This window comes from Protopterus annectens, chromosome 12.part0 (genome assembly GCF_019279795.1).
Source record: "Protopterus annectens isolate FY-2018-M chromosome 12.part0, PAN1.0, whole genome shotgun sequence".
In the NCBI taxonomy this organism is placed as follows: Eukaryota; Metazoa; Chordata; order Ceratodontiformes; family Protopteridae; genus Protopterus; species Protopterus annectens.
Genome location: NC_056746.1, coordinates 1,189,586,966 through 1,189,612,096, shown reverse-complemented (window position 1 = coordinate 1,189,612,096; position 25,131 = coordinate 1,189,586,966). Strand labels below are relative to the sequence as shown.

Below are 25,131 nucleotides of genomic sequence, written 5' to 3'. Positions count from 1 at the left end.
AATGCAAGAGGAGAGCTCTTCCAAACAAAATAAACTAACTTTCCCAAAAATATAGTTGAAAAGAAGCTAGAGATAACAGCACAAATGGGCATTCCTAGACGTGGAATAAACATATGACAAGGTTCCAAGAAAGCTGATTTGTACAGTCTTGCATTGTTTTGAAGTTCCAGAGACGTTGGGAGAATTAGTGTAGGCTATGTAAAAGGACCAATAACTTTAGTACAAACATTGTTGGGTCTCTTATTGGGGTTCCTAGTGGAGTGGGTGCGCATCAGTGTTCAGCCCTGACCCCTTTGCTGTTCATACTGGTGATGGACTACATTAGCAAGCAGGTCACGGGGACAGATCATCAAAGTTGCTAGTGTACAGACAATGTGACATTACAGACAGACTCCGAGCAAGAACTTCAGCAAAGGATTAGAATGCAAAACTGAAAGCTAGAAGTATATGGCTGAACCAGCACCCCAAACCCTCATCTCTTCAAGAGAGCGAAGAACAAAAAAAAAAAATGGACGGTCCTTCTACTGGCACACCAGTTAGGCCTTGGCCCGATGCACAACACCCCCCGCCCAGTCTGCCTAGCCATTCAGGTCCTGTTTCTGTGCTCTTTCTCTGACCTTCCACCATCCATCCATTCATTCATCCACAACCCCTTTTCCCATTTTTTTGCACATGGGGTCGTGGGGTTACTTCAGTAGTGACAATCATCTAGAGCCAAGGTTCACACTTCCGGGTGGCTAACCCATTTTATTTACAAAAAAAATTCTTGTTAGAAACTTTAGTAAAGTAAACTGCTTACTATGAATGTAATAAACAGTTGCTACAGTTTAAACCACACATTGTGCACTACAGCGGTATTGCATTAGAGATCATGAACGGGTGTTCTAGTCCTCCCAGCACTTTGCAGCTGGGGCAGTTGCCCCTCTCTCCCCGTCCTAGCAATGCTATTGCTGAAGGAACATGAGATGAAACTATAAGTACAAGTAAGACCGTTGTAATGGCAGCATATGGGGGAAATCAGGAGAATTGGAATAGAAGGGAAAATCGTAGAACAGGTTAACAGCTTCATGTATCTGGTAGGGGTGCTTCAGGAGAAGGTAAGTCTGAATGAGGAGGTCAAACATAGAATTGGACAGTTTGCAGTCAGCTGGCACAGAGTGTCGTGGGTAGTGTATGACAGAAGAATTCTAAAGAAGCTGAAAAGTAAAGTGCACAAAACAGTGGTGCAATCAGTACTGTTGTATGGTACAGAAACCTGAGCAGTTGAGAAAGCTAGAGGGGATGGAGATGAAGAGACTGAGATTGGTGGTAGGGTGTGCATTGTGGGACAGACGAAGAAATGAGGACATAAACTCAAAAAGCCAAAGTAGCTCCAGTTGCAGAAAAGGTCAAAGAGAATAGATTATGGTGGTTCTGATACATGTGCAGAAAAGCAGAAGACAATCTGGTTAAGAAGATTTGGGACAGACAGGAAGCAGACAAGATAAAATGAGGGCATCCAACAAAGAGGTGGATGGATCAAAAAAATCATGGACTGAAGCTAAATGCCAAAACAAAATGCATTCTTGTTTCCTTTGGGAAGTCATCTATCCCAGGGAAATACTACTGTACATTATATGCATCTAAGGGTTTACCCATTTGTTCAGGATTTGGGAAAGTTACATCAGTTTTGACCAACATGTGTCTGTTGTAAAAAAGTACTTTTATATTGCACAGTTTATAAACAAAAAAATTGTGTCTAGATCTAGGGATGTCATTGTCCCTCTTTAATCAGCCCTCATTAGACTAGTCATGGACTGTAATGGCCCCTTTGGCATGTATCTGTCCAGACACATAAAACAACTGGAATGCCTACAGAAATACCTTACTAATAGGGTACAAGGTCTAAAAAAAAAAAAAAAAAAAGTCTTACATGGACCAACTCAAAGCCCTGTCATTATATTCTGTATCCTACAGACTGCTAAGGTGACCTATGTTTGGCATACAAGGCATCCTCCAACCTAATATTGACTGATTTACTGCACATCAACAAGTCAAATGGCATCAGAAATGCTCTATCTAGAGATGTAAACTATTTCTGCAACATCAACCGAATGGTTTGGAAGGATGGGTATATCTCTGAGGATATCGCTGCTCTGGAACAGACTCCCCATCCACATAAAAGTTCATCCCTCTCCATATTCAAGTGCAACTTGGATTTATGGATAGGAAATAGAAAATTTACCCCAGGACTGTGCCCCTGTACTACTAATGGATGGGGGCACCTCCTAAATGCTTTATTTCATGCATGGGTCTCCTCAAATTATCTGTGGTATGATCCCAGTTATTTTCATTTGGGTTAATATATAATTACTGGCCATGGAATGGGTAAGACCAATCTCTAATCAAATAGGATAGGTTAATTCAAGCATTAAAAGGGAAACTGGCTAGGCCTAAAATGGCCTGCAGAGGAAGCTAGCCTAATATTTACCTATGAACTATGGTTGTGTTAGAGAAGACGTGTGACAGTCAGGCATGAGTGTTGAAGAAGGTAGGAGAGTGCCATTGAATATAGAGAGAGAGATTGTGACAGTTGACATGACACCCTGACCCCATGTTGAAAATGGGAGATAATTTCCGAAAAGTCAAGCTTCATGCTTCATGATGAATGACAATGCAGGGAATGTGATCACCTTACCCACACCACCTGCCTCAGTTTCCCAACCTCTCACACTAACTGACCCTCTTTCCCTTAGCCTGAGGTCAGATGGTTTTAGACATATGAGTGGTGAAGGTGATTCAGGAGAGATTCATTTGGCAGTGGTTGGCCTCTCCTCCTTTCAAGGTAATCCCCCACATCTACCCAACCAGTCATATATCCATCAATGCTACAACATATGTCAGAAGCAGGGGTCAGAACCAGTACCTGCAAATTACAAGAACAAAGGCTTTTATGCCATTATATTTTTGGTACCAAAGAAGGTGCACACTTTGAAACCTGTGTTAGATCTGTTTTTTCAACTGTTATATGAAAGTTCCAAATTCAAGCTGTTGACCCTGCAATCAGTGCTGGCACTCCTTCTAGACCCTTGCCTTATGGTAACACTAGATCTCAAATATGCTTATCACATACCTATTACTCACAGCTTCAGGGAATATTGAAGGTTTATGGTATCTAGGTCACATTATTTGTTCTCTGCATTAGCCTTTGGGCTCTCCGCTGCACCTAAAGTGTTCACAGTGTGCCTAGCCCCAGCAGTGGCTCACTGTAGATTGCAGGGGATCCACATCTTTTCTTATTTAGACAACTTGCTTATTTGTGCAGAGTCTTCACCCAGAAATTTGGAGCCTTTAACAAAAGTGTCCAATCTCCTGTCACATCTGGGATTTCACTTGAACCTACAAAAGTCTTGTCCTACACCCTCTTACAAAATTATCTTTTGGGGGTGTCTGACAATTGCGCATAGGCAAAAAAAAAAAAAAATAACTTGCCAGCAGATCTCTCTTGAGTTTTTCTGAACAACTTCAGGCTCCTGCAAGAGAATTTATTGGGATTATAGGCTTCATGGCCTCCATGGTCCTCATGTTACCACTTGACAAATTGCACATGAGAAAAATCCAATGGTGCCTAAAGACGACTGGTCCCAGTGCCTAAGCCCATTGGACTTTAAGATTGTTGTGCTGATGTTTGTAAGGTGTGAATTACAGTGGTGGAGGGTTCAAATAGCTTTCAGTCCAGGACTGCCTTTATCACTTCTAATCCCTGTTCAATCTGTCCAGACTGACTTTTCAGATAATTCTTGGGGTGGGTGCAGTTTCTCACGAGAATAAAAGTGCAAGTTGGCATTTTTTTTTTTTTTTGGACCGGCCAAAGCACATAAACATCAAGGAAATACTAGCACTGATTCATGCTTTGAAAACCCACACCATCTCTGAACTCTGGGCCCTTTACTGGTGCTTTCAGACACCAAATCATTGTGGTGTTCTCAGCAAACAAGTGAGTATGAGATCATATCCTCTTTGCTAGTTGGTAGTGATGGCTTAGGAGTTGAATCTTCAGCATTCTGTGACTCATCAGGCCTCCTACATTCCATCAGAGCAAAACATTTTAGCAGACAGACTCTGCAGATTATGGACAGACCCTCGAGTGGCAACTCAGTGCAGGAATGTTCCATCCAGATGTGGTGAACATCAAATATATCTCCTTGCCTCCTTACAAAACAGACAACTAGAAAAATTCTGTTGTCATTGCTTGCCACCTTACAAAACAGACAACTAGAAAAATTCTGTTTGAGTTGTCATTGCAACAAAGCATGGAGAACACATATCTGTAATGCCCTTCGTCAGGAATGCTCCTGTATGCTTTTCCACCCTTTCCAGTGATTTCCAAGGTACTTCTAAATATTCAGAAAGAAATGCCAAAACTCATTGTAGTGACTGTATTTTGCCCCAGACAAAATTGGTCCTGCCTTCTTATGGAATTAGCCAAGGACAATTACCACACGCTTCCTCACGGACAGGATCTACTCACACAGCACAAGGACAGTTTGATACACCCTGACATCAGTCAACTCCAATTGGCAGCCTGGATGATTCAGTTTTAATACCTTTTAGGGAGTTTTTCAGGAGAATGTGAAACAGGTACTAAAGGGGGCAAGAAAACCTGCTACTGGAAAGTCTTCTGTTGGCAAATGAAAGAGATTTTTTAGTTTGTGCATTGTCAGTCACAGGGTTTCTGAAAGAAAAGTAGCACCTCTGGTTCTCAAATGTTTGTGCGAGCTACTTAAACATAACTTGTATGCTTCCGTCAGGATGCATTTTGCAGTAATCTTAGTTTGTCTGCCTATGGATTCCCCCCTCTTTCTTCTGTTTGTGGTCATAGTTTCTGAAAACAGTGTTGCATATGAGACCCCCTCTCAATCAAACTCCTCCTCCTCCGGTTCTCCATTTTGGTCTAGAAAAACTGACCTTGATTCCTTTTGAACCAGTCTTTCAGGTTGATTTGCAGTTCGCTACGTGAAAAACAGTTTTACTTGTTGCTCTGACATGTGCAAGATGAGTATCTGAATTGCATGTTGTCTTGGTGAGTGAACCCCGTCTGGTTTTCCACAGAGAGAGAGTTGCATTAAGCACACATCCTACATTCATGCCTAAAGTTGTTTCTGAATTTTACCTTGAATCAGCCATCGATCTCAAGTGCTCTTCCTAGAGTCAAAAAACAAGGGAGAACAAATGGTCTATGTTGGAAGTGCACAGGCAGCCCAGGTACTACCTTGAAAAAAAACAAGTCTTTTAGGAAGGCTGAGCAGCTGTTTACTGTGCTAGGACTAAGAAAGGACAGCCTGCATCTAAATCTAGTCCTTGTCTACTGTTTGTTTGCTGTTCCCACCATTGTATATTCCAGGCAAAGTTAAGGCACTTTCTTCAGGGGTCTTATTCTCTTTGATGGCATACTAGAAAGGGGTGAACTCTAGAAGTAACTTGGTTCTCTGTTCACTCCTTCACAAAGCACTACAAATTGGATCCTTTCTATAGGACCAGGAAAGGCTTTGCTAGAACCATTCTCCATGGGTTCCTAGACCCTTATCCTTCCTCCTGCCAGGTGGAGTAATCTTACCTGACCAGAAATCGAACCGGGGAGGGATACTTATTCCTCACCATTAGAGAAGGCAGTACTCCACCAGGGACATAGTTTCAAATTATTAGGTAGAGTAAGCTTTGGGAATCTACCCATAGGCTACTGCAACAGGCAGACTGAGGAACATGGTACAGTTGTGTAAGTTCTACTTACCCATAACAGTCGATATTCCAATTTCTTCACTGCTATAGTAGCCACGCAAATCACCATCTCGCTTTGTATACCCTTGAGATGGAACACAACTCCTTTGTTTGGGTTGTTGTTGTTTTGGATAAATTTTATGGTTATTGTTGCTGGTTACTGGCTCAGGATGAATTTTTCCTATTTCAGGGCAATTCTAAACATTGACCTCACTCACTTTGCTGAGAGGCTGCACCCTTTTTAGAAGGCGACTGTTATCAACATTCTCAAACTACCGCACCCACTGCATCAAAAGAGAGGGTTGGTAAAGGGCCAGATGGTCTGAGTAGCGAGGATGACATCAACGGAAGTCCTTTTTCTGCAAGAAATGAACAAACTGGTAGAGATTTTTCTTGAGAGAGGGTACCCTGAGTACATTATTTTGCCACTAGTTGATGAAGTTAAGAAGTGTAGTGGTGTTAATGTTCCACTGCTGCGGAATGCTTTTACAGTTGGGAACCATAAGAAAAACCAGGATGTCTTTAGGAATGCTATGTAGTGAATACAAAGGAACTGAGAAAAATAGTGAGTGATAATTGGTCTATTATAGTACATGACCAAGATTTTAAGGAACCTATAGGATTGGTTCCTAAATTCATCTATAAAAGAAACAACAAAAGGATTGGTTGAAAAGGAAAACAAAAATAGAGGAGAGAAAAATGTGGGACTTTTTTAAATGTGGTAGATGCCCACAACGTCTTTACATAATGAATACAGAATCACATTATAGTGAAAGTATTAAATACAGGGTTAGAGGCCCAGGCTACTATAATTGTAAATCGGCAGCGGTTTTGTATGTTGTGGTCTGCCAAACTTGTTCTGGGTACTACATTGGTAAAACCAGTAGAGCTTTAAGTAAGAGTGTGTAAGAATGGTTTACTATCGAAATTGTGAAAGGCAAAAAATTTTGTCTTCGAAAACATCACGTGATATCTGTATAGAAGCTCATGTAATGAACCTCCTATACGACATATGTTTTTGCTGGGGGGCAAACGCCCGTGCACCCCCTGCTAACAATATATTCCAACTCCAAGATCGCACTACAGTGGGGATATGGATGAATTTCCAAATCTCACTGTACCGCAATCATCTCCGTTCAGTTTGTTGAACACTTAAAGCCGAATGCACGTTTGTATTCGCATAGGTGTAGTCGACTTTACAATATCGTCAACATTTTGTGAATGACGGCCTGACATTTGGAATAATAACGGCCATCCAATTGTCATTTGCAAAAATGATAATAAACCTGTATGAACATGTATGTGACCTTAACAATAAGGAAACGAAAAATGCACTGGGAAGACATTCAAGCATATGTTGTAATTTTAAACATTTTAAATTCTTGGTTTTAGATAAAATTAAAAAAGACCCTAGGGGTGGCAGTTGGAAAAAACCTGCGTGAAGAAAAAGAACTTCATTGGCAATTAAGGATAAATTCTGTGGTAGCCCCTGGGTTGAATGATACTTTAAGCATTTGCAATGTTTTACAAAGACTAAGGGAAAAACTTTGAAGGTGAGGGGTTGAATTAGACGAGTTGAATTGAGAGAGGTTTTACTATTGGATGAGTAATATGAAATGCATATGTGATTGGTTGGAATAAAATTAGTATGAAAGTTACTGTTTGTATTAAATTTGTTCTGATGAAGTCCAGTAAGGACAAAAGCGCTTAACGTGTAATAAAGTTGTGCCTGTGTTCTACTTGTGATCTTAGTGGTTTTCACATTACTTTTTGGAAGGAAGTATATCAACAGCTGAAGTAAGTGATAGGAAGGAGAGTTAGAGCTTTGGTCAGGTGCTGTTTTCTTAACAAGACACTACATAGGCTACTGCAGCAGTGCAGAAATTCACACATCCACTGTTATGGGTAAGTAGGACTTGTACAACTGTACTTTATGATGTTTACTTACACATTTGTACTGTTTCGAAATTCAATTTTTTTTTCTTTTTCTTTTTTCTTCTTCTGAAATTGCAGTTTAATAAAATTTTAAAATGTTGGTATTTTCTGCATCAGGTCTTGCACTTTGATAGGGAGCTTTTCCTAACCATCATTTCTGGTACTCTGTAGTTTGCTACTGCCATGCTGAGGATTCCAACCCTGGATAGTCTCTCTCGTAGATACCTTTCAAGCTGTAAAGATGAACATTTCTGAAATGTTTTATTTTGTATTGTCTGTGTTCATCTTGCGTTCATTTTATTTTAATGCAGTATTTTGCTTACTGACACAGTTTCAAAAAATGCAGGTGCCCTTGAAGCATTCTTCTTCTGGTTTTGCACCCTGTTTGTTTAGATCCTTCAGGCAACAACAAGGAGCTGCTAGCTAATAATGGTTTTAAAGGTCCCAAAGATATTGCCAATATCCTGGCAGATCAATTTAGTGCCAACTTCACCCCCCTCTCACCCCCTAAAGGGCCCATCTCAAAGATTGCCAAATTCCGGTAATCACGGCCACACAGGTAGAAACCGCACTCTCCAAAGCTAAGAATACAGCATCCATGGGACCAGATGACTTCCCAGGCTGTGTACTCCATGAACTACAAAATGAACTGCTACCTCACCTAAGTGTCATGTTTAATCATAGCCTCACCTCAGGCGTCGTGCCCACTGAGTGGCGCACAGCTACAGGTGTCCCACTCCACAAGGGAGGATCCACCTTGGATCCTGGGAACTACCGTCCCATCAGTCTGACAAGCCTGATCTGCAAGGGCATGGAACACAATGTCATAGAACTTATAAACAAAGACATTGGCAACCTTCAAACACTGGACCCCACCCAGTTTGGGTTTGTTAAGGGCCGATCTTGTCTCCTGAACCTGATTGACTTCTTCGAATCAGACTCCAGAGCTGTGGACGAGGGTAAGGCGGTCCACACAGACTCTGGACCGCGCCGAGGCCTTCGACACCATCCCCCACTCTGGAATCATAGATAAACTTACTAAGCTGGGCATAAATCCCTACGTCACTCAATGGGTTACCAACTGGCTTACTGACAGAACCCAGACTGTAAAAGTGGCCGACTCCAAATCCAGCTCCAGACAAGTGACATGTGGAGTACCTCCGGGTTCAGACCTGGGAACACTCTTGTTTGGCATCTACTTCTCTGAAGTACAGGCCAACACTAAGGGACTCTGGCTAACAAAGTTTGCAGATGACTGCAAACTGGGAGCCATTATTGAATCCCCAAATTATGTGGATATTCAACAAAAGGGCCTTACAGAAACAAATGCCTGGTGCCAGAGCCATGGGCTCAAGCTTAATGCCAAGAAATGTATAGTTAGCCCCTCTGGGAAAAAAATGTACCCATGAATTACCACATAGGTGGCAGTACACTAAACATCGAAAGTGTGATGAGAGACTTAGGGACACAGGTGGACAGTGGTCTCATTTTCGATAACCACATCGCCACAACAGTCAGGAAATCCTTCTGTGTGGCACACCTCATCACTAAGGGCTTTTCATCCAGAAAAAAGGAGGTCATTGTCCCACTGTACTCATCCCTCATTAGATCCATTATAGAGTATAATGCCCCATTTGGCATGTACCTCACAAGACATCTGCAACAGCTGGAAAGGCCACAGAAATACCTCGCTAAAACGATCACAGGCCTAAAGCAGATGTCATATGCTGACCATCTAAAAAAGCTCCAGCTGTACTCTGTGGCATATCGTCTACTCAGAGGCGATCTCTGCTTAACATACAAGGCCATGTCAAACCCTGAGCTGTTGGACTTGCTCCACTTCAAGAAATACCAATCCCTCAGAGCCACATGCTCCAAGGATCTAAACCTTGTCATTACAACGAACAAAACATGCTGGAGGGATAGGTTCCTGACCCAGAGACTCCCCATACTCTGGAATAGACTTGCCATACATGTCAAGCAGAGTGCCTCCTTGGCCTCTTCAAAAGGAACCTTGATAATTGGATGGGAGATAGGAAATTCAACCCAGGGATCATGTCAGTCACCCTGCTAGACAAGGGTCCAGAGAAGTAAATATTGTGGGAAGAAATATCCAGGGAATTGTTATGGCTAGGCTTGTATAGGCCTTAGGGCCGATAGCCTAGTACCAACCTATGAATAGACAAGACAACACAGATGAAAAGCCCTTCAAAATTCCTTAATGCCAGAGTGCCTAGAACATTTAGAAATCATTTCTTCATTTCCCCACTGAGTTTCCAAGATGGAAGGAAAGAATCATAAGCATAAAGATTCTTTCCTTGTTGCACATCAGTTCCTTCAGTCAAGCTTTTGCTGAATCTCCTCTCCAGTTTCTTATTGACTCATGTTTTCAGAGACTGATGGTTGAGTCTGTACCAGAAGAAGGCAATGGTTTCTGAAGCCTGCACATCCCCCAAAGATGACTTTGTTCCCAGGTGTTATCTCCATTATGGCCTCAGTATGAGCCTTTGCCAGTCCTCATTTTCTCTTCCCTTTCATCATTTTAGAGGATTCCTGTGTCTGAACATCCTCTTATTCAGCATGTAAAACAGCCACATTCGGGCACTTGGCATTGGTAAGGGTCTCTCTCAGACCATAGTAGCCCCTCCTCCAGTTCCTTACAGCCAGGCATTTCTGGACTGGTATTGGCCCACTTCTAGTTAAAGTCAAAATGTCTCCAGTTCTAGTTGATATTGATATACTTTTTGGTTCCCCCAATGTCTGACCCACTAGCAGTGGGTCCTTCGGACTTCAGTACATTCAGGACTGGACTTGATACATTCAGGGGGGAAGGCTATTATTGTATATCCATGTTTCAGATCAGCATATATTGATGAGACATGATGCCTACCTTAGCCTTTTTTCTGATGTGCTGTCTACAAATGTCTCCTTTGCTAGTGGCTGGATTGTCTGTGTCGAGTACCAGTCTGTGCTGGCCTAATACTGCACTCAGCATTTCAAAGTACTATTAGCCAGCTAGTGATTTCAGCCTCATGACAGACTTCTGCATCTTTGCTACAAGTGCAGCCATTAGTACTTGATTCAATAAAGAGGTTTACTCACTGCTGCTCAGACATTAAAGGCCTTCACCTCACACAGTTCCCCTTGATGTTGCTCTCAACCCAGGTGCCAGGTCTTTTAAGAAGACTTTGTTAATGTCTGAAACAGGTTCAGAAAAGGATCAAAAAATGTTTAGTATGTATTGCTCTATTCTCAAAACTCAGTATAGTGAAATGTATTGATTCACTGGGGAGGGAATGGCCGTCTGAAGTAGTCCCCTTCCCATAGAGTAGATAACATATGTGCGGGATCCCTGTATTTCTACCTGACTAGTGTGTCCGTTGTAGATGCCTTTCAAAGATTTTTCAGTAGTGAACTGTAACTTCAGTATATAAAGGCTCTTTTTATCAGAAAAGCAGAGTGGAACTTTCATCCATCCAGAGACTGATCACTGTGGGATGAGGCTCCTGTGCCTGACAAGTCATGTTGGTGAGATCTCTAAAACAAAAATCCCACCCAGTAGGTACAAGCAAGTCTATAATCATAATGGGGTGCCTGTGGGTCTAGCTGGCTGGGGAAGCAAATGCACATATCCTCCATTTTGACATGTATAGCCTTGAAGTTCATGACTAGGATGCTGTACATCCAGCATGATCCTTTGAATAAGTACAGCTGACAAGGTGTCTTGACAGTAACTAGAAGCAGTATCTGAAGGCTGCAGGGGCTTCAGCCACAACATTGGGTTCATTGGTTGTTTAAACAGCGTATGTTTCTGTGGACCAGTCATGCCGGTGTGACATTGCCATGCATCATGCACTCCTTCTTCATGTTAGCAGTCTTAGGTAAGTATATCAAGATGACCTTAATGGTTGCACTTCATTTCTAGTCACTGGTGTAGAATTGATCACATAAAACCGGTGAAAGAGGGCAGACCCTTTCATTTATGAGCCAAAAATTGTCACCCTCCTCATGTCAGCTTTGAAGTTCCAGGGGAACCATTGGAAACCATGGTCCTGCTGTAACCTACAGGCCAGCAATCTTCTGCTGACAAAATAACAAGGTCGCAAGAATATATTTTGGTGTCTTCTGTGTATTCATGGCAGTAGAGAACACACTCAGGATGCCCAGCAGCAGGGCTAACTGCCGACACGGCCATCTCCTGAGGTAGTCAAAGACAGATTGCGAATACTATATTTAATCCCAGGATACAGCTTCACCACCATTGTGTGAGATGGAAACATGGTACTACATGGCTGTCATTTCAATTTCTTTGTACCCCATTCCCCTCACCACTGCCATCAAACAGGCATTTCCCTACCCAAATATCCCTTGGTAATATGTTGGCATCACTGAGGAAGGTGCAAAACTCTTTACAAGACTAACCATCCAGCAATCCCTGTAGACTAGTGGGCCAGGGAGTTTACTTGCTCCTTTTTTTAATGCCAGAAAAAAAAAAACAGGTTCAAGCTGTCTGTGCTTCTATTTGGCCAATGAACATTTCTGCATTTTCAGTACTCCCCGTATCTGTAGCTGATTGGCTATACTCTTTTTGGATATCTGCAGTGCTAGGCTTTACTCCAAATAAGAAAGTAAAAAGGTATTTTTTTTTGTTTTGATTTAGGTAGGGGCCAATACTTTCCATTTCAAAGGCTTGACTCTTGGCCTCTTTTCCAGTCCTGTGATGCTCATAAATTTCATGTCAGTGGTGGCCATCAACCTCTGCCTAAGAGGACTATATCTAGTGTGGATGACTGGCTCTTCATTTCCCCTAATAAGTAGGGTTTAGTATATGCTAGAGTAGAAATCACATCTCATCCTGCTGCTATTGCTAACCTTTGGCAGGTGAAGTCTAGATTACAAGTTCCCTTTGACTTTATTCCCATAGAGGTTTTATGACTTGCAGCTGATCCTAAATTTTGTGTCATCTATAGTGGTGTAAGATGTCCATGGTTATTCAGCAGATATTAGTGGTCCTCTCGTTTTCACAATTAGGAGCCTTAAAAACATAGGGGAAAGTACTTGTAAAACTGACCACTCTGCTTGGGAACAAAATATCCTAGTCTTTTCTGAGATTTCACTTCCAAGGTATTATGGCATGAGATGATGGAGGGCTGATGTTCTTCGTGTTTCACTGTTGCAGTCATTACATTTGGTTTATCTGCTTGCAGGTAGCCCTCAGTCAGCTTAATTAACAAAGTCTTGGGTCCTGTGTCGGTTGCTGTCCCTTCTTCCATGACGTCAGGTCGTCAGGGGTATAAAACATGTAGCCGACACCATTACATCAGTCTTTCTTGCCATACAGTGCCCGAAGCAGAAGCAGTTCGCAAGTGCTGGTCGTCCGACTCTTGAAATTTTTGTTTTCGAGTTTCAGAACCGAAGTCTTCAACTAAAGCTAAGTACACTGTTGGGGAAACTTTTTCTCGCTCCTTACTGATGTCAGTAAAAGTTAATAATTGCATTACTTGTGGAAAGCAAATACCTCATAAAGATTTTCATTCGTTCTGTATTCCTTGCCTAGGCCCTGACCACGATGTACCTTGCTGTCGGTTTTGTGCTTTATTTAATCAGCTCACTATCCGTCGTCTGTATATTTTCGCCTCTAAATATTTTGGTTCTCTGTTTAATTATCCAGAAATGTCGTCTGTTAGCCATCCGACTACCGGGATTCCGAAAAAATGCAAAGATAAAGACAGAGACAGGCTGCCGAGGTCCAAAACTGCCGACGACACTTCTCCTAAGCTAGTCGCCGATACTCAATGAGGTGCTTTCGCAGCCCCTGATACCCGCTACTTCTGATTCGCAGGCCTCTACTGAGACCCATTCAGAGTCCGGTATGCCGCGAGATGCTGCAACTATGGAATGTGCGGATGTCTCTACCTTGGATGGGTCCGGAGCCGCTGTGCAGGCACCGGCTTCTGAGTGTGTATTCAGGCCTACGGACTTGCATATTAAACCGATGCCTCCTTTATTTGGGCCTAAATCTCGATCCATGCCTAAAAAACCGATGCTCAGGCCACATGCTCAGGCCTCTATGCCTAAAAAACAAATGATAAGAATGGCTGAAGATCTAATAACTGTAATCGGGGGTAGCCAACCCCCGCTTCTAAGAGGCCTAGGACTGAAGTTGATTATGAATCTTCTGATCAAGATTCTGTTTTTTTCTGATTCTTTGGATGATCTGGATTTGCCCTTATCTGCTTATGAAGATTCTGATGCAGAGGACTCTATTCCCTCTTTTTCCCCTCCTGGGGATTTTTCTTTTGGGGAAACCTTACATACTCTAAGGGGGCATTTCCATTGGGAAAGCCAGGATTTTTCTGATTCAAAGAAGAGGCTTAGGGATTTCCTTCTCCTACCTCAGCATTGGCCTTTAGCTATTCCTGCTGTACTAGACATTGTTGAGGATGCTTTTTAGGAATCTAGTTTGGCTGCTGATTCCCTGCCTCCGGCTCCCAGAAAACCTGACAGATACTACAGGGTCCCTGAGTCCCACAAGTTCCTTTTTAAAAATCCTATTGCAGATCCAGAGACTATTTCACAGGGGCCCAATGGCATTAAGGCTTCTACTGCTAAAAATCCTACCCCTTCTGATAGAGACTTAGCGCTGGATAGATGGGGTAAGAAGGTTTACACTTCTGTAACCTTGGCCATTAGGGCTTTAAACTGCCAGTTTCATAAGTTAAAGTATCAGCAACATGTTATTGGACTGCTTAAACAGAAAATGATGTTGATTCCTGACTGTGTGGAAAATAAAGAATTACAGGGTTTAATGCATTCTGCTGAACAAGTTGGAAATCATATTTTGCAATGTGGTTTTGATTCATTAGAGGCCTCTTGCAGGGCTGCTGTTACTGGGTCTGTGCTCAGAAGGCATACTTGGCTTAAGCAGCAATCTTTGCCTGATCATGTTAAAGCTAAATTGTTGAATGCTCCTTTAAATCAGGACAGCCTGTTTGGCAACAAGGCTGAGGAAGTTCTTAAAAAGATGGAAGATAAAGCTAAATCTATGCAAACTGTTAAAGATTTTTTACAAGTTCAGCCTCCTAGATTTAGTAGGCACTAGCCCTCTAAGAATTGGTCCTTTCCAACCCCTTCCAGGTCTTTTCAAGCCAAACCCAGACGCAGCAAAAACCCCAGGTTTCAGCCCTAGGGGACACACACAACTAAGCAGTGGGGAGGTCTCCAATCCCAAATCTGGGAATAATAAGACTCCCCCCTATGGTAAACTGTCTCAATGACTTCCTTTTAAAATTTCCAAGCACTTATCAACTGACTGCCCCTTTGGGGAAAAGATTGCTCTTCATGCAAAGAATTGGGAACTCATTACCCAGAACAAATGAGTTTTGAATATAGTTTCTCAGGGATACAGATTTCACTTCCACACATTGCCAACACCAAGCGGGTGGCCGGACCTACCCCCAAATCAGTGGACAGAGGCCCAAAAACAAGTACTTTCTCTCTTAAGCATGGGGGCTATTCAACTGTTCAAAAGAGGAAAAGGGACAAGGTTTCTACTTTTTTCCTGGTACCCAGAAAAGACAATTCATGGCGTCCTATCCTATACCTGTCTACTCTAAACACCTTTTTGGAGATTCCAAAATTCAAGATGCTGACTCTTCACCAATTACTTCCTATGCTAGGCAAAGATGCCTGGTTGGGAACACTAGATTTAAAAGAAGCATACCTGCACATCCCAATCAGGGAATCTTGCAGAAGATACCTACGCTTCAAAGCAGGCTACATGCACCATCAGTTCTCTGCACTGCCCTTTGGCTTATCTACTGCACCCAGGGTATTCACAAAGTGCCTAGCTCCAGTTGTTGCATTTTGCAGGCAAAGAAATATTCAAATATACCCATACCTAGATGATTGTCTAATTCAGGCAGAAAGCCAGGACATACTTTTGAATCATCTGGCCTTTGTACAAAGGGTTCTAACTTGTCTGGGGTACACCATAAACGTAAAGAAATCACACCTGGTACCCTGTCAAATTATATTCCTGGTAGCAAGCTTGAATACAACTCCCCAGATGGCTTACCTCACGCCAGAGAAACAAATTCATTTGACAATCTATTTCAAACAAGTGGCCACAAAAACCCTGCTATCTGCAAGACAAATACTGCAAACCTTGGGGTTCATGGCCTCCTGCATTTTTCTAATTCCATATGCAAGACTGCATATGAGGAAACTACAGTGGTATCTAAAAAGCCTATGGTGTCAACATTCTCAAGACCTAGAAACAATGATTCCTATCATACCTTGCCTACCCCTAGAGTTCCTTTGGTGAGCAGAGGCCTGCCACCAAAACAAGGGACTACCTTTCACACCACCCCGTCACCCAAACCCTAACAACAGACGCATCAGACTATGCATGGGGGGGTTCACCTGGCAGGGAAGTGCATTCAGGACAAATGGAACCCAAGTCAAATGCACCTGCATATCAATCAAAAAGAAATTTTAGCTGTACAGAATGCTCTGACAGCCTTCAAGGACCACATTCTTCCAGGACAACTAATGGTAAAGACAGACAACACCACTGTTATGTGGTACATAAACAAGCAGGGGGGTACACATTCTTACCCCCTCTGCAGACTCGCCATGGCATTGTGGAACACAGCCTTGAGCTACCAAGTGCACCTGCAAGCTCAATTCCTGCCAGGAAAATTAAATACACTGGCAGACGGACTAAGCAGAAACCTCATAGACCCACACCAGTTGAAACTGAAACCAAGGATTTTCAACATGTTGACAAGCAAATGGGGGAGCCCAGATATAGACCGGTTTGCCTCTCCCCAGACCTACCAATTGGACAAATTTTGCACAAGGACTCCCCACAAACAAGCCTGGAAAGTGGATGCTCTGTCCTTCAGCTGGAAAAACCTATCAGTCTATGCCTTCCCCCCCCTCTGCCTCTGCTCTCCAAAGTGCTACTAAAACTCAAACAGGACAAACCAAGGATGATTTTGATTGCTCCAGACTGGTCGTGCCAACACTGGTACCCCCTCCTGTGCAGTGTGCCACGGTTATCTCCATGGCCCCTGCCTCAGACTCCTTCCCTGCTGTCTCAGCAGGAGAACCAGATTCTGCACCCTCAGCTTCTTAACACTGAACCTTGCAGCCTGGCTAATTACTTAATATCTCCTTTACCATCCCTCAGCAAACCTGTGATGGATATCATTTTAGAGGCAAGGAGGCCTAGTACTAGAAAATCTTATGCTGAAAAATGGAAAAGATTCTGTGCCTGGAACCAATCTCAAGGGATGGCGCACAGCAGCGCCCGATTTACCTCAGATTTTATGAAATGCTTCACAGGGGCCTGTCTTTTTCCTCCATTAAAACCCACGCCTCAGCCATTTCAGCTCATTATAACAAAGAACCTCCCCTCTTCTCTCATCCACTGCTCAAGCAGTTCCTCAGAGGGGCCAAAAATTTGAGATCACCCAGGAGAGCTCCAATCCCAGCCTGGGACCTTAACTTTATTTTGGAGAAACTCACTCTACCTCCTTTCGAGCCAGCTACTACTGCAGACTTAAAATTTCTTTCTTGGAAAACAGCTTTCCTTTTAGCAATCGCTTCAGCTAGAAGGGTATCTGAATTACAGGCCCTTATGACAGTGGAGCCTTTCATCATCTTTTATGCGAACAGGGTGTCCCTCAGAACCAATCCATCCTTCATGCCCAAGGTGGTATCCAGTGTGGCTCTTAACCAGTCCATTCATTTGCCAACTTTCTTTCCCAATCCACAGAATAAAGAGGAACAGATACTGCATTCCTTAGATGTGCACAGGCAATTTAGATTCTACTTGGACAGGACTAAACCTCAAAGGAAATCTGAACAACTGCTGGTGGCATTTGTTGCAGGGGCAGAGGGGAAGGCTATTTCAAAGCAAACCATTTCTAAATGGATAAGCCATTGCATTCATTTCTGCTATAAGCACAATGGAAAACCTATCCTCTAGGTGATCAGACCTCACTCCACCAGGGCTGTATCTACCTCTACAGCCTTTCTCAGAGGCGTCCCTACCAGGGACATCCTAGAAGCTGCTACCTGGAGTTCTGTACATCCTTTCACCAAGCATTATCATTTGCCAATTTTCTCTAAATCCAGAGCTGGCTTTGCCACTGCAGTCTTGCAGGGCCTTATAGCCGGCCCTAATACTATCTAAATTCCTCCTCCCAACCATAGCTACCCAAATGTAATGACTGCAATAGTGAAACACGAGGAACATAGTACAGTTGTGTACACTTACCATAAATGTAGATGTTCGAGTGTATTCACTGTTGCAGTCCTGGTTACCCTCCCTCCAGCCCTCTAACTTCTTTTGGCTATACCTCTACTTTCCTTTACTATGCTTAAAAGCCTTTTTGGTGTATTTTTTGTTGGAGGTATATCTTTGTATTTTTATATTTAATCACTTCCCATTAGGGGGGCACCTGACATCTGGGGCAAGAAAAACTGATGTAATGGCGTTGGCTGCATGTTTTATACCCCTGATGACCTGGCGTCATGGAAGAAGGGACATCATACCTAACACGCTAGTAATAGGAGACTCTATAGTAAGGCACACGGATGTTCCACTCACCAGGCTGAACAAGGAGAAGGTTAATGTCAGCTGCCTGTCAGGTGCTCTGATCCACCACATAACACAGGCACTTAGGTCACTCCAGAACAAGTATAAGTATGACGCTGTCATTGTACATGTTGGTGTGAATGATCTAAGACGTACCTCCCTGGACTACATGAAAAGAGACATTGAGGAGCTCTCTGATCATGTAGCCCAAGCTGGTATGACCCTGACCTTGAGTAGCATACTACCTTCACCTAGAATGATACCACAATACAAAGACAAAATGTTCAGTTTCAACAATTGGCTAAGCTTCTGGTGTCATTCTAAGAGGATCCAGTGTCTGTCTGCCTGGGATGACATGATAGACAAGCCTCGCTGTTTTGCCAGAGATGGGTTGCACCTGTCACCCCTAGGTTTTCGAATACTGGCCAAGGCTCTTGCCGTCCCCATAGTGCCTTTTTAGGCAAGGCTCAAAGGACAAACCAACCACTGTAACCAGCACAGGTAACCAAAAACTAAGGGTAATGCTACTCAACGCCAGAAGTCTCAACCTCAAAATGCACACACTCGAGGCTCTCCTCAGCATGGAGAAAATCGATGTTTGTGCAGTGACGGAAACCTGGTTCAAGGCTCAAGAGAGCACCCCAGCACTGCCAGGTTACAATTCATATCATACCTTCCGGCCTCAGTTACCAGATCGCAGTACAAAGGGCAGAGGTGTTTCCATATTCATCAAGGATACCCATATCTCCAGGTTAGTAGCGCAGCATGATGCCCCAGAGATCATCCATGCTCAACTATCAGCAGGCAAAACCACATTTCAAGTTGTAGCCGGTTATAGATCGCCCACATGTCCCAAGATGCTCACTTTGCATTCCTTGAGGCATTGGAAAATATAAAGGTCCTACCCAACACCATAATCTTGGGTGATTTCAACTACACTGATAGACTGGGTGAACTACCAGTGTTCCAACTCTTATGCTCAGCGATTCATAGAATTTATAAATTCAAATGCCCCTGAACATCTAGTATGTTCCCCCACTAGAGGGGACAACATATTGGATTTAATCATCACAAATATGGGCGCCCTTTGTACCACACCCGTTATCACACCCTCCTTGGTCAGATCCGACCACAAACTGATAATCCTGGACATCCTCATCCCTCCACCTCCCCCAGTCAAAGAAACCGTAGTCTAAAACCTTTCCAAAGCAAACTTCAATCTACTTGCATCCGAAGTGGAAAGCTTCACTATTCCCTTGCAGAAGGATAATGATATCCAGGATGCGGAATCCTACACCAAGGCACTCTATATGCATCTTCAGGATTGCATGGACAGTGCTATCCCAAATAAAACCAAGACTCTTTCCTCAAGCAAGAAGAAACAAGTCTGGTGGACCCCGGCCATTAGCAAACTTTACAATAAAAGGAGGAGACTTATACAAAAAAAGGCCAAATCTCAAGTAGAAAAATCATCCCTGATCAGCATTAGTAAGAAATTGAGGGCCCTCATCAAGTCAACTAAAGCTAATTTTGAAAAGAAAGTTGCCAAGGATGCCAAGGATAACCATAATGCCTTCTATGGCTACGTCAAAAAACTGAATGGCAATGCTCAGGTCTGTTCTGAGCTAGTACAAAATGAAACAAAATACACTGACCCTTCTGACATTGCCAACATCTTGGCTGACAGGTTCAGTGCAAATTTCTCCCCCCCCCTCACCACCTACAGGGCCTATTACCATTCCAGGGGATTGTGTAAGTCCAATTATTACTGATACGTTGGTTAATAAGGCTCTATCTAAAGTTAAAAACACTGCCTTCATGGGATCAGATGGTGTCCCGGGCTGTGTCATACACGAGCTCCAAAATGAATTAACCCCACATCTTAATACCCTGTTCAGTCTCAGCCTCTCCACAGGATATGTGCCTATAGAATGGCGCACGGCAATGGTGGTCCCGCTACACAAGGGTGGGGCCACAACTGACCCTGGGAACTACCGACCAATAAGCCTGACCAGTCTGATCTGTAAGGCTATGGAGCGAATCATTATGGAACTCATAAATGGAGAGATTGGGAACCTCCATTCGCTGGACCCCACACAGTTCGGCTTCGTCAAGGGAAGATCATGCCTCCTGAACCTGGTGGATTTCTTTGAGACACTTACTCCGGCTACAGATAAGGGAAAGGAGGTACACACAGCTTACCTTGACCTTGCTAAAGCATTTGACACCATTCCCCATTCAGGTATTATTGATAAGCTCACCAGCCTGGGCATAAACCCTTGCATCACAAGATGGATCGCAAACTGGCTCTTGGACAGATTCCATAAAGTAAGAGTAGCAGGATCTATGTCCAAATCCAGACCAGTAACGACTGGTGTGCCTCAGAGCTTTGTCCTGGGGCCCTTCTGTTTGGCATATACTTCTCAGAAGTACAGGCAAGCACGGAAGGGCTGTGGCTGATTAAGTTTGCGGACGACTGCAAACTAGGTGCTATAATAAGAGTCTCTGGCCGACATGGAGATCCTCCAGAAGGGCCTAAATGAGACTGATGCATGGTGTCAAAGCCATGGTCTCAAGTAAAATGCAAAAATATGCATAGTAATCCCCTCTGGAAAAAACAAAGTACCCACAAACTACAACATAGGAGGTAATCCCCTGAAATCTGAAGAAGAAATAAGGGATCTAGGGACCCAAGTAGATAGTCAGCTTTCCTTTGATAACCATGTTGCCAGAGTGGTTAGAAAATCCTTCTATGTGACCCATCTGATCACGAAAGGGTTCGCATCAAGATCTAAGGATATAATGGTGCCCCTCTACTCTTCCCTCTTCAGACCCATTATTGAGTACAATGCGCCAATTGGAATGTACCTGGCTAGACATCTCCAGCAGCTGGAGAGACCACAGAGGTACCTAACCAAGAGGAATACTGGCCTCAAACAGTTGCCCTATGCAGTACGATTGAAAAAGCTAAGACTGTTCTCTGTTGCATACCGCTTTCTCAGAGGCGATCTCTGTCTAACGTACAGAGCCATGTCCAACCCAGAATTGTTGAACATGCTCCATCTTAGCAAAACCAAATCTACTCGAGCTACACGCTCTAGGGATATAAACCTCAACACAACAATGAATAGAACATGCTGGAGTAATAGATTCCCTTCGCAGAGACTTCCCTTACTATGGAACAGGGTCCAGAGCCCCTCACTATCACTCTTCAAGAGGAACCTTGATGAGTGGATGGGTAACAGAATATTCACACCAGGGATCACACCAACAGCACTACTAGATAGGGGCCAAGGGTACTAGCTGCTAGTACAAGGGTCTAGGGAACTACTAAAGGGGCGGTGAATACCGCACAACGTGGCTGGCCTAATATATGCCTTCGGGCAGATAAACCAGTACCAACCTGTGAACCTATCAACTGACGCAGGACCCAAGACTTTGTTAATCAGGCCGACTGAGGGCTACCTGCAAGCATATAACCCAAATGTAATGACTGCAACAGTGAATACACTTGAACTTCTACATTTATGGTAAGTGTACACAACTGTACTTTATTAATCACTGTACAACTGAGGGTTTCCAGTCCATCAGAAGTTAAAGTATATGGTTTGAAGTTAGTAATGTTTTACAATTGCAAATATGTTACTTATCTTTATTTTATCTGTTTCTTAAGACATCTTATTTGAAATAATAAAAAAGTATTTAGTAAAAAAAAGAAGTTAAAGTATATATAAATTTTTGAGAATGACCAGTTCGAACTGTAGGCAATGAGGCAGTGAGTTCTCAATGGCTATGTGTCCATGCAGATTGACTGTATGTTACTGGTTTCAACATCAACAAGCAGAGAGGTCTCTACTCTTACTGAATTAATTGAAAGCCATGTGTTCTTGACAATGGGCTTCATCAGCAGGCCTCTTTGTGTTGGCTAGTTACATCCCAGGAAACTTGAATTGTTTGGCAGACAGGTGTGAGCAGGAATCTCTTTCCTGTCATGAGTGGTTGCTCTTGAGAGCTGTTTGGAATATCTTGAGGCAGTGGGGACAGCTTCCATCATGGTTGAAGTGTGTCAATTTCTTTTCTCTTAGTCTCTCAGAAGTCTCTCTCCCTGTTGATGCCCTAACAGCCCATGGGTTGTAGGACCTACTGCATGATTTTCTTTCTGTTCTGCTCATTCTGTGTCCATTAAGTCAAACCCTTAAGGGTAGCTGTTCACTAATCTTCACGGAAAACATCCACACAGAAAACCTTATTCAGATAAATGGAAGCCTTTTTCTTTTGGGGGCGTCTTTAGCTTTCATGTTGCTGAGCAAGACGCCATCTGAATTCACACTAAAATCTCTAAACCCTTTTTGAAGTGTAGGTTCCCTTAGAATATATGTTGTGTGTTGAATGATCTCACCGTACCTCCCTTTTGAGCAACCGGATAGTGCATATTTAACATTTTATGCCCCGAAACCCTCGTTTCTGGTTGCACTGACCTCAGCTAGGTAGATTCCAAATTGTACAATGTACCATTTTCCCCTTTCTGAGGAACAAGGTGTCTTTTGCATATTATCCATCATTTGCATGGTACAGTGGTGCAGCAGTTAACGTTGTCACCTCACAGCAAGAGGTTCTCTGGTTCGATTCTTGGCTGGGGTACATTCTGTGCAGAGTCTGCATGTCCTCTGTGTTTCCTCCGGGTGCTCCAGTTTCCTCCCATGTTACAAAGACATGCGTCTGGAGCATTTTTCCCTGGGTCTCTGCTGAAAATCGGCTCATTCCAAGTCGGACTTTCTCAGTAAACAAATGTTAAATAAATAAATAATTTCACCCTAAGATGGTTGTTGAGACCAGACTGACTAAGTTCACTTGCGTCTGTCTTCCTCCGTATTCTAATTTGGGAGAATGTCTTATTCATACCGTTGATGTCCGCTGGTAGTTAACGTTCTGTATGAGGTGTACATCACCGTTTAGGATAATCAGTTGACTTTTTGTAAAAGGGGAAGAGCAGATAGGAATGTCATGATGCAGTACCTTTGCAAGTGGTGGTTAACAGTATTGTGTTTTATCTTGATGAATTTACAAGATCCTAGCAAATATACTCCAGGGTAATTTTACTAAACCAGTTTATGTTTAGGTAGTTTTATTTCACATTCTATCGATGGGTAGCGTTTGTACTTAACTGGTTTTGTCTGCAATGTATATGTTTTGGTAAGAGTTTTTGTTGTACATCCTTTAGGTTGACAGCTGTCTGGGGAATGTACCAGAAGATTTCCCTATACAGGAGGGTCATTCTGCATAGGACTGTGTCCTGTAAGTTCTGCAGCCAAACCATTCAACATCTGACACAGTTGTGTACTTGCCATAATATTAAATCTGTTTGGACGTATTCCCAGTCATGTATCTCTCAATTTTGTCTCGCCTTATGTTTTACCTGAAGTGGAAATGTGCAAAACTTGTCAGTACATAAGTATGGAAAGGGGACATAACTAGGTCCAAAGTAATTCATCCTGTTGGTGTCTGATATTAATCCATGTCTTGCTAAATTCAGTCTGGGATTATATGGCTGGGATATAAATGGTCAGCCAGATGAGCATTTTACCATTAATGTTTGAACCTAATCTTGCTTCTATTGAGGCAAGGAAGAAAAAAAATAGTAAGTTCTAGAAGATATATTACATAAACTAGGATAGCTGGGAACATCAGAGGCATGGCGCCAATAGCCTCTGAGAACTCAAGCTGACTGAGCTGAACTTGGTGTCTGCTTACATATTCAGAGTTATGGTAAGTACACACAGTTACTTTTCTTTGACTACTCTGACATCAATATACTCTTAGGTCTCTTCCAAGTGCATATCTTTAAAGAAACTCTACTCAAGTGCTCTGTAAGGTTTCCTGTTGAAAATGGACTTCTTTAAAAACATAAAACACTTTTTTGCTTATTTATTACTAAATTTTGCCCCTTGCATATATCAAGAACCTTCTTAAAAGTCAGGTTGTTTTCTTATGCTTTTTTACCTGTTCCATCATTTGTTACTTTGTCTTGCTATTGCAAGATGCAGTCTAATTTGAGACCTTTCCAGTATTTTCTTGCAAGTTTTCTTTTCTTTAATCCACATGTGTGCTGCAGACAAGCAAACAGATGTTGACTTTTTACTTTTCTTATTTTATGACTGAATAACTGTGAAGTTTTATACATTTTTTGAAAGCATGTCCAAGGCTGTGTGACTAAGTACCTTCCATCCGAGGTTCACAAAACACATTTTTAAAGGCTTCACCAACAGAAAGCGACTATTTTCTTTTGTAAGATGTGATTTTCATCCACTGTTCCAGCAATGGCCAGGGCCACATACATGGTAAAACTTTCTATGACCTTCTCAATTATTTGAGCTCTTCTTTTATTGTACATCAAATTCTGTTTCACTGCATCTTCATTTCTCCATAGTATGAAGGACTAAGCTTATGTGTAGGTAGAGCTCATCAGTTCTTCATTAGCTAGCTATTTAAATTCGTTGTTTGAAGGTATAGCTGTTATTTTTTTATCTTTTTAGAACTTCCTTTGGCATCTTGCATTGTTCCATTAAATATAGTTCATAATCTAATCCACTGAGCAAGTTTGAATGTGGTTGCTTGCACCTGGGTAAGGCTGAAACCAGTCCAGTTGCAGTCCAGAACTTAAGGCTGTCATTTAGTCAGAAAGTGTAGTGCTGGTGAGGTAAAATTTTCATTCATGTCCTGTCTTAAAGGTTCAACTGTTTTTGCACCACATTCACTGCAAGCTGTGACTGCATTGTGCAGAAATGCCTTATTGTGAATTTACAACACTAATTTACAGTAAATGAATACAA

At 42.6% G+C, this 25,131-nt stretch overlaps 1 protein-coding gene across 6 annotated transcripts in view; it reads left to right on the top strand.

Annotated features, from left to right (window-relative positions):
• Nucleotides 1–25,131, top strand: part of ZNF335 (zinc finger protein 335) — a 1,318,033-nt gene that overhangs the window by 82,873 nt on the left and 1,210,029 nt on the right. The gene's annotated exons all lie outside the window — the stretch shown is intronic.